The sequence below is a fragment of the Lycium ferocissimum genome, chromosome 6, assembly GCF_029784015.1.
Source record: "Lycium ferocissimum isolate CSIRO_LF1 chromosome 6, AGI_CSIRO_Lferr_CH_V1, whole genome shotgun sequence".
NCBI lineage: Eukaryota > Viridiplantae > Streptophyta > Magnoliopsida > Solanales > Solanaceae > Lycium > Lycium ferocissimum.
Genome location: NC_081347.1, coordinates 28800925 through 28807419, shown reverse-complemented (window position 1 = coordinate 28807419; position 6495 = coordinate 28800925). Strand labels below are relative to the sequence as shown.

Sequence of the window (6495 nt, the reverse complement as noted above, 5' to 3'; positions counted from 1 at the left end):
GAAAATGTTTTTAAGGCTAGAAAAGCCCTAGTTTTTCGAATAAGGGTAGAAATCTCTAGAATTGATTAAAGTTCTAATCTTTTACATCTAAAACCATTGTAGTGCAATTTTTAAACCTTAGGAATTCTGTTTGGTAGCATTTTAGTAGGATTTAAGATATGTTGCTTGTTGTCTCTTTTTGAACATACTCTTTCGATCGTTTTTTATGAACTCTTTGGTTGTGGTTTGTGTGCGTGAGAGACAAGCTCACATTAAACCTTGTTTGTACTATATTATATATATGTATTCATGATTGTTTTCCTCCCTAAAGGATGATTGAAAATTTAGATATAAAGCTTTGGTATTCGAACTCGAATTAACCCATAAGGGATGTTTAAACTTGATAATTGGAAAGCTTGGCTATCTTGTGTGAATGCTCTATAATGGATTGTGTTAAACTTGAAACTTGTTTAAAGAAGTGAACCCGATTTCTAAATATTGAAATGACTTGATGTACCCCTATAATGGGATGATGAACATGATCCTTAATGAATAATGTGACTACCACGATATGACTTATGATTCGGCTTCCATTCCATGAATTGAGATTCGGCTTCTATTCTATTCTTGTGATTCGACTGCTTTGCTATGATTCTCCGTTGGTTGTGTTTGGCCTAGATACTCGGGAGGAATGGTAGTCACTATGGATCCTAGTAGGGTTAGCCTAGCCATTCGGGAGGAAGAGTGGTCATCGAGGGTTACACACCCCGATGTGGTATTTTCCTAAGTATTCGAGAGGAAGGATAGTCATCATGGGTCAACTTGCCGCGGTGTGGTTCCTCTATGCTATTTAGGGAACCTTACATGGTCATCCCTTCATTTTACTGAGTTGGGCCTGTATTGGCATGTGTTATACTTTGTTTTCCTATGAGTGGCTTATTGATGATAATGAACTTGTTTGCCTATGAGTGGCTTATTGATCATAATGAACTTGTTTACCTGTGAGTGGCTTGTTGACACTAATGAACTTGTTTTCCTGTGAGTGGCTTGTTGATGATATTAAACTCCAAATGGAAAGAATCAAATTGTAATTTACAGCTTAATGGATCGGAAAAGATATATATCTATCTTAATGGTTTCTTTTGATGGTTATAAAGTTGATAGTTTATCTTGTCTATGGATTTCAAATTGTTTTTATTGAAATTGTTTCACTGATCTTTATTACATTATTTTTCTATTAAATATTATCCCGGAGACACTCACTGAGTACCCAGTACTCAAGCATACCATTGCTGTTTTTGATGGTATGTTAGGTAACGAAAAAGAGCAGGTTCGTGATACGCATACGGATTAGGAGGACTTGCTGCTTTCCAGACTTGTCGGTGAACCCACACCTTTGTTCGTGGGACACCGCTCCATCGTTATTTACTTTTATTTTTTTTTATTTTCGGGCTGCGTCCTGAAGTTAGATACTCGTTTATTCATCATAGAAGCTCCATAGATACTTGTCAGAATTGTAGGTAGATGTTGAAGTCTCCTATGACTTTTTTTAGGCATTTTCCACGTTCATAACTAATCATTTATATTAGACTTTCGCTGATTTTGTTTCATAATTGTGACCTTAATTTTATTTAGTTATTTATAACTTGTTTAATTAATTAATGAAAGATTATCGAAAAAGGACTTGAAATTATTGATTTATAAGGTACACCCGATGTTGTTCATGACATTGGATGCCGGTCATGTCTAGGGTGGGTTTTGGGGCGTGACAAGCTTGGTATCAGAGCCTAGGTTTAGAAGTGTCCTAGGATTGTTGCGGAGTTGTGCCTAGTGGAGTCTTCTTCATACAGACTATCTACCTGTATCGGTGTATGACTACAAGGACATTATAGATGTTTCTTACTCTCTTGATTGTCGATTGTGTCGTAGAGCTTGAACTCCTCTTTAGGATCATTCTGATGTATTCGGTTCTCGTGCCACATGGAAATGATTTTATCCCGTGCTGCAGTTTCTAACCTAGTGAACGATGGTTCTATGAGGTGCACATAAGTTGTGATGTATAATTTAATGGATGGTGCAATGTCCCGTGAAATTCAATAGTAGTCATAAGTATATACGGTGACCGTCGGGTGTGATTGTTGATCTTTCAGAGAGGTATAAAATGATATAGTCCTAATTACAGGGAAATTTCTACCGCAATCTTGTTAATAATGAAATCGTTAAGATGGGTAAGGTTTCTTGTGATAGACACAACCTCTTCTAAGAAAAAAAAAAGAGTTGTAGTAGCCAATATATGAGATTAGTGGTGGTGATTACCTACATTAAATTAATTATTTATTTAAAATATGCGGTGAGAGTTTTCTTATGGTATAGTTAATATTTTACTAGAGAATTATTAAGGTATTGTATAGAAGTTACGAGACATATAGTATATTTTAAACTAGGATGAAATATTGTGATGGTCTGTCATTGTAGTGTTGGTCATAAAGAAGATCAGGTGTAAGGCATGAATAAGAGGATAAATTCTACTGGAAAATAGGCTTATGGCAACGCCGAGAAAACCGTTGCTATAGACAGGAGCACCATTGCTATATATCTATAGCAACGGTTTATCATGCGTTCCATCTGCTCGCGTGCCCATATATCTATGGCAACGGTTTGTGCAACGGTTGGCGAAACCCGTTGCTATATCATTATCTACAGCAACGGTTGTTCCTTTTTCGATGCAACGAGTTTTTGTGTGTATATGGAACGGTTGCCAACCGTCCCCATAGACCTTTAAGCAACGACTTTTGAGGCTATTGCAACGGTTTCGTAGAGGTTATTGCACCAGACCTTTTACTTTATTGCAACGGTTTTTGTCTAATGCAACGGTCTTTTTGTTTGTTATTTGGAACAGCCTATTGCCATGGTTTGTCTGAAATAGTAGCCCTGGTTATAAATTGATATATATATATATATATATATATATATATATATATATATATATATATATATATATATATATAAATAAATAAAATACATTACAAATTACATAAACCGTAAAACACAATTTTTCATAATCCAAAATATCCAACATTCCTAATCCAACATATATACCCGTAAAAGCAAAATGTTCAACCCAAAATGCATAATTAAGTTTTACATTTCAAGATTTAGGATAAGTTTCAAAATGTTCGATAGCAAAAAGATTCTTAGAACATGTAGAAATCTTCATAAAAGATCTTCTCAAGTAAGATCAATGTCTTCACCGTCTCCGTCCCTTTCTTCATTTTCGACACCTACAAAAGAGAATAAATAATGTCACTGCCCTTCAAATGCACGCGCACATAATACAAAGAATAAATAATGTCACTGCCTTCATATTGTAAGTTTTGTCATCACCAAGGGCATGAAGAAAATAGCTGCAGATTGATGTTGAAAAAGAGAGGTTTTCAACAAGGTGATATTGAGCAGTTGCATGGGGACAAATTTGAAGGTGATTTACGTCAATTTTTGAATATAAAAAAGAATAAAGATGTTGATGGTTGTGCTAACAAACCTGGGAAGGCTCATGGTGCAAATGGTATAGCAGACAAGGTTGGGGAAAATATAGACGACCTGGTGCGAGAACAACCAAGTTGGAAAAGCAATTAATCTGCTAATAGCAAAAGGCAAAAACAGATGGCTTTACAAACAACGAAACTAGAGGAAAAGATGCGTGCAAAATGTTCCGCAAGAATTTTTGATGTTGTGCAAACTAAAAACAAGTTTGCAGTACTAAAGGAGGGTGAGGATGAGGCATCAGTAGTAGAAATTGCTGATGATGCTACTGGTAGGCAGCTGGTTGTAGAAGATTCTGATGCTCATGTGTAAAAGGTAGAGGTGTCGTGGAAACGATTGGTGGAAATTCATAAGGGTACGATTGGTACAAATCGCTCGAAATACTCAAAGAATCGTTGGTTAATGCACCAGTTCATTCAGTTGCACAAAAGGTAGCAGATGGCTCAATATTGCCTGTAGTGGCAAAACCACTGAATGAGAATTCTGATAAGCAACTGAGTGCAGCAGCAGAGGCTCAAAAGAATGCAGAAACTGGTGATAATATTGGTAAGACTAAGCAGTGGGTTGAAGCCTCTTTTTCAAGTCCAAAGGTGCAGAAGGCCACTATGAATAAGGCTTGCCATGAGGTTCCTTCCACCACTTGTTTTAGTGGTGAGAGGAATTTGTGGAGTGATTAGATTGTAGAAAATGTGGAAGAAAGCGAGATTACAGATGTGGTAAATATGGAGACACAATTTGCTATAACACCTGCAGGTCAAGTAGTGAATGATGTTGCTAAGATTGGATTGGAGAAGCAGTTGGTTGTTGCAGCTGTTGATGATGGTAAGTTTGTGGAGGTTGCAGAAAGTCCAACTGCTGTACAACTGGTTGCAGATTCAGTTCATGTAGCTGATAAGGGTGGTGAGAAGCAACTTAATGTAAATGCCAAAGCTTACACTCCAATAAAGAGCACGAAGCAATCTATGAAAGATATTCGCCGCTATATTTCCTATTAATCAATGCCAAGTAGTGGAGAAGCTTGTTACTTTGAAACAAGATTACTTAGAAGTTCCATCTACTACTTATGGAACCGGTGAAGAAAGGAAAACATGGAGTGAAATGGAGTTTGAAGAAGATTTAGAGGAGGATCAAATTAATAGTGAGGAGAAAGTTAATTATGAGCAGATCGGGTGATTCGAACCATCGAAGATGCCATTAATCTTATGTTTGGCAAGGACATGGATGATGTATTTATTGGTGTTCGGGAGAATATGGTTGTAGAACCGGTACCGAAGCTCAAACGGTGCTAAGGTGCAAGGTTTGGTTGATGAAAGTCCAAAGAATGCACGGAATTCAAGTTAATTCTCCAGTGAAATTCGGTCACAAACAATAGCAAAGTGCATCAAAAATAAATGGTGCAGGTGACAATGAAATGGTGAGGGCAAGTGAAGTCAAAGATCAGCAACAACACAGGGGCAATTCGCAGAACTGCCCTTCTTTGGGGTGGTCTTTAAATTTTGCCCCTCATATTTGCGGTCTTTAAATTTTGCCCCTCATATTTGTGGTCTTTAAGTTTTGCCCTTAGCTTGGATACCTCGAGGTTTTGGGTTTGAACCCCCGCTCAAGCATAAAATAAAGAAATAATTTCGCAAGGCGGGGCGGAGGGAGTGTACGCCCCCTCCGGCATAACTTCCTTAAGGAAAAACTAAAGTTATGCCGGAGGGGGCATAACTTTTCCTCAAGACATAGTTTAGTTATGCCTTATGGAGAAAAACTTTTCCTTAAGGAACTATGCCTTATGGGGAAGACTTTTAATTAAGGCATAACCAAAAGTATGCCTTAACTAAAAGTGTGCCTTGAAAAGTTTTTTTTTAAAAAAAAGTCTCAAGGCAAAGTCTGCCCCCTCCGGCATAACTTCCTTAAGGAAAAACTAAAGTTATGCCGGAGGGGGCATAACTTTTCCTCAAGGCATAATTTAGTTTTGACTTATGGGGCAAAACTTTTCCTTAAGGAATTATGCCTTATGGGGCAGACTTTTAATTAAGGTATAACCAAAAGTATGCCTTAACTAAAAGTGTGCCTTGAAAAGTTTTTTTAAAAAAAAAAAAATGTCTCAAGGCAAAGTCTGCCCCCTCCGGCATAACTTCCTTAAGGAAAAACTAAAGTTATGCCGGAGGGGGCATAACTTTTCCTCAAGGCATAATTTAGTTTTGCCTTATTGGGCAAAACTTTTCCTTAAGGAATTATGCCTTATGGGGCAGACTTTTAATTAAGGTATAACCAAAAGTATGCCTTAACTAAAAGTGTGCCTTGAAAAGTTTAAAAAAAAAAAAAAAAAGTCTCAAGGCAAAGTCTGCCCCCTCCGGCATAACTTCCTTAAGGAAAAACTAAAGTTATGCCGGAGGGGGCATAACTTTTCCTCAAGGCATAATTTAGTTTTGTCAAGATCATTGCTAATAAGGCGTAATTCCAACCGATGCACGGCGGCAACAAATGTAAGTAGAAGTGATCCCATCACCAACAGCAAATAGCCCGACAACTGTTGCATTTCTATAACTTCTTTTCACCAATATTGCATATACATCGGCTATAGCAAGTACAAGGCTCCATATGATCGTAATCCAACAACTACAAGGTAGCCGAAAGCGAAACGCCGGGGAAATCGAGAGGTGGTAACCATAACACAAATAGAGATAATGATGCAAATCTTAGTAGCAACACATGAAAATTCAGAATCAATTTAGCAGCAATTAATTATTGTTCAAAACCGAGCCGGTTCACATTTTTGGCGAAACGGATCCACTCCAAATATATAATTATCACGATTATCCTTTTCATAGAAGATTCTTCGTCGTTCCATTGGGAAGGATGCGTTTTTCTTCACGCTAGATGGAAGTCTTGTCTACTCTTTGTAAATACGAAGAATTCTCGAATGGAAAAATATTAACTAAAAGCTTTTGGCATCTAATAGAGGGTCAAGATTGTTAATCGATT

General features: G+C 37.3%; 1 long non-coding RNA gene across 1 annotated transcript in view; it reads right to left on the bottom strand.

The window, feature by feature from the left end:
- Nucleotides 1-3050: 3050 nt before the first annotated feature.
- The window catches only part of LOC132060750 (uncharacterized), a 4711-nt gene continuing 1266 nt past the window's right edge, over nucleotides 3051-6495 (bottom strand). Inside the window, exon 2 of the long non-coding RNA XR_009416005.1 lies at nucleotides 3051-3260. This is a non-coding gene — a long non-coding RNA (uncharacterized LOC132060750). The remainder of the gene's footprint in view (nucleotides 3261-6495) is intronic.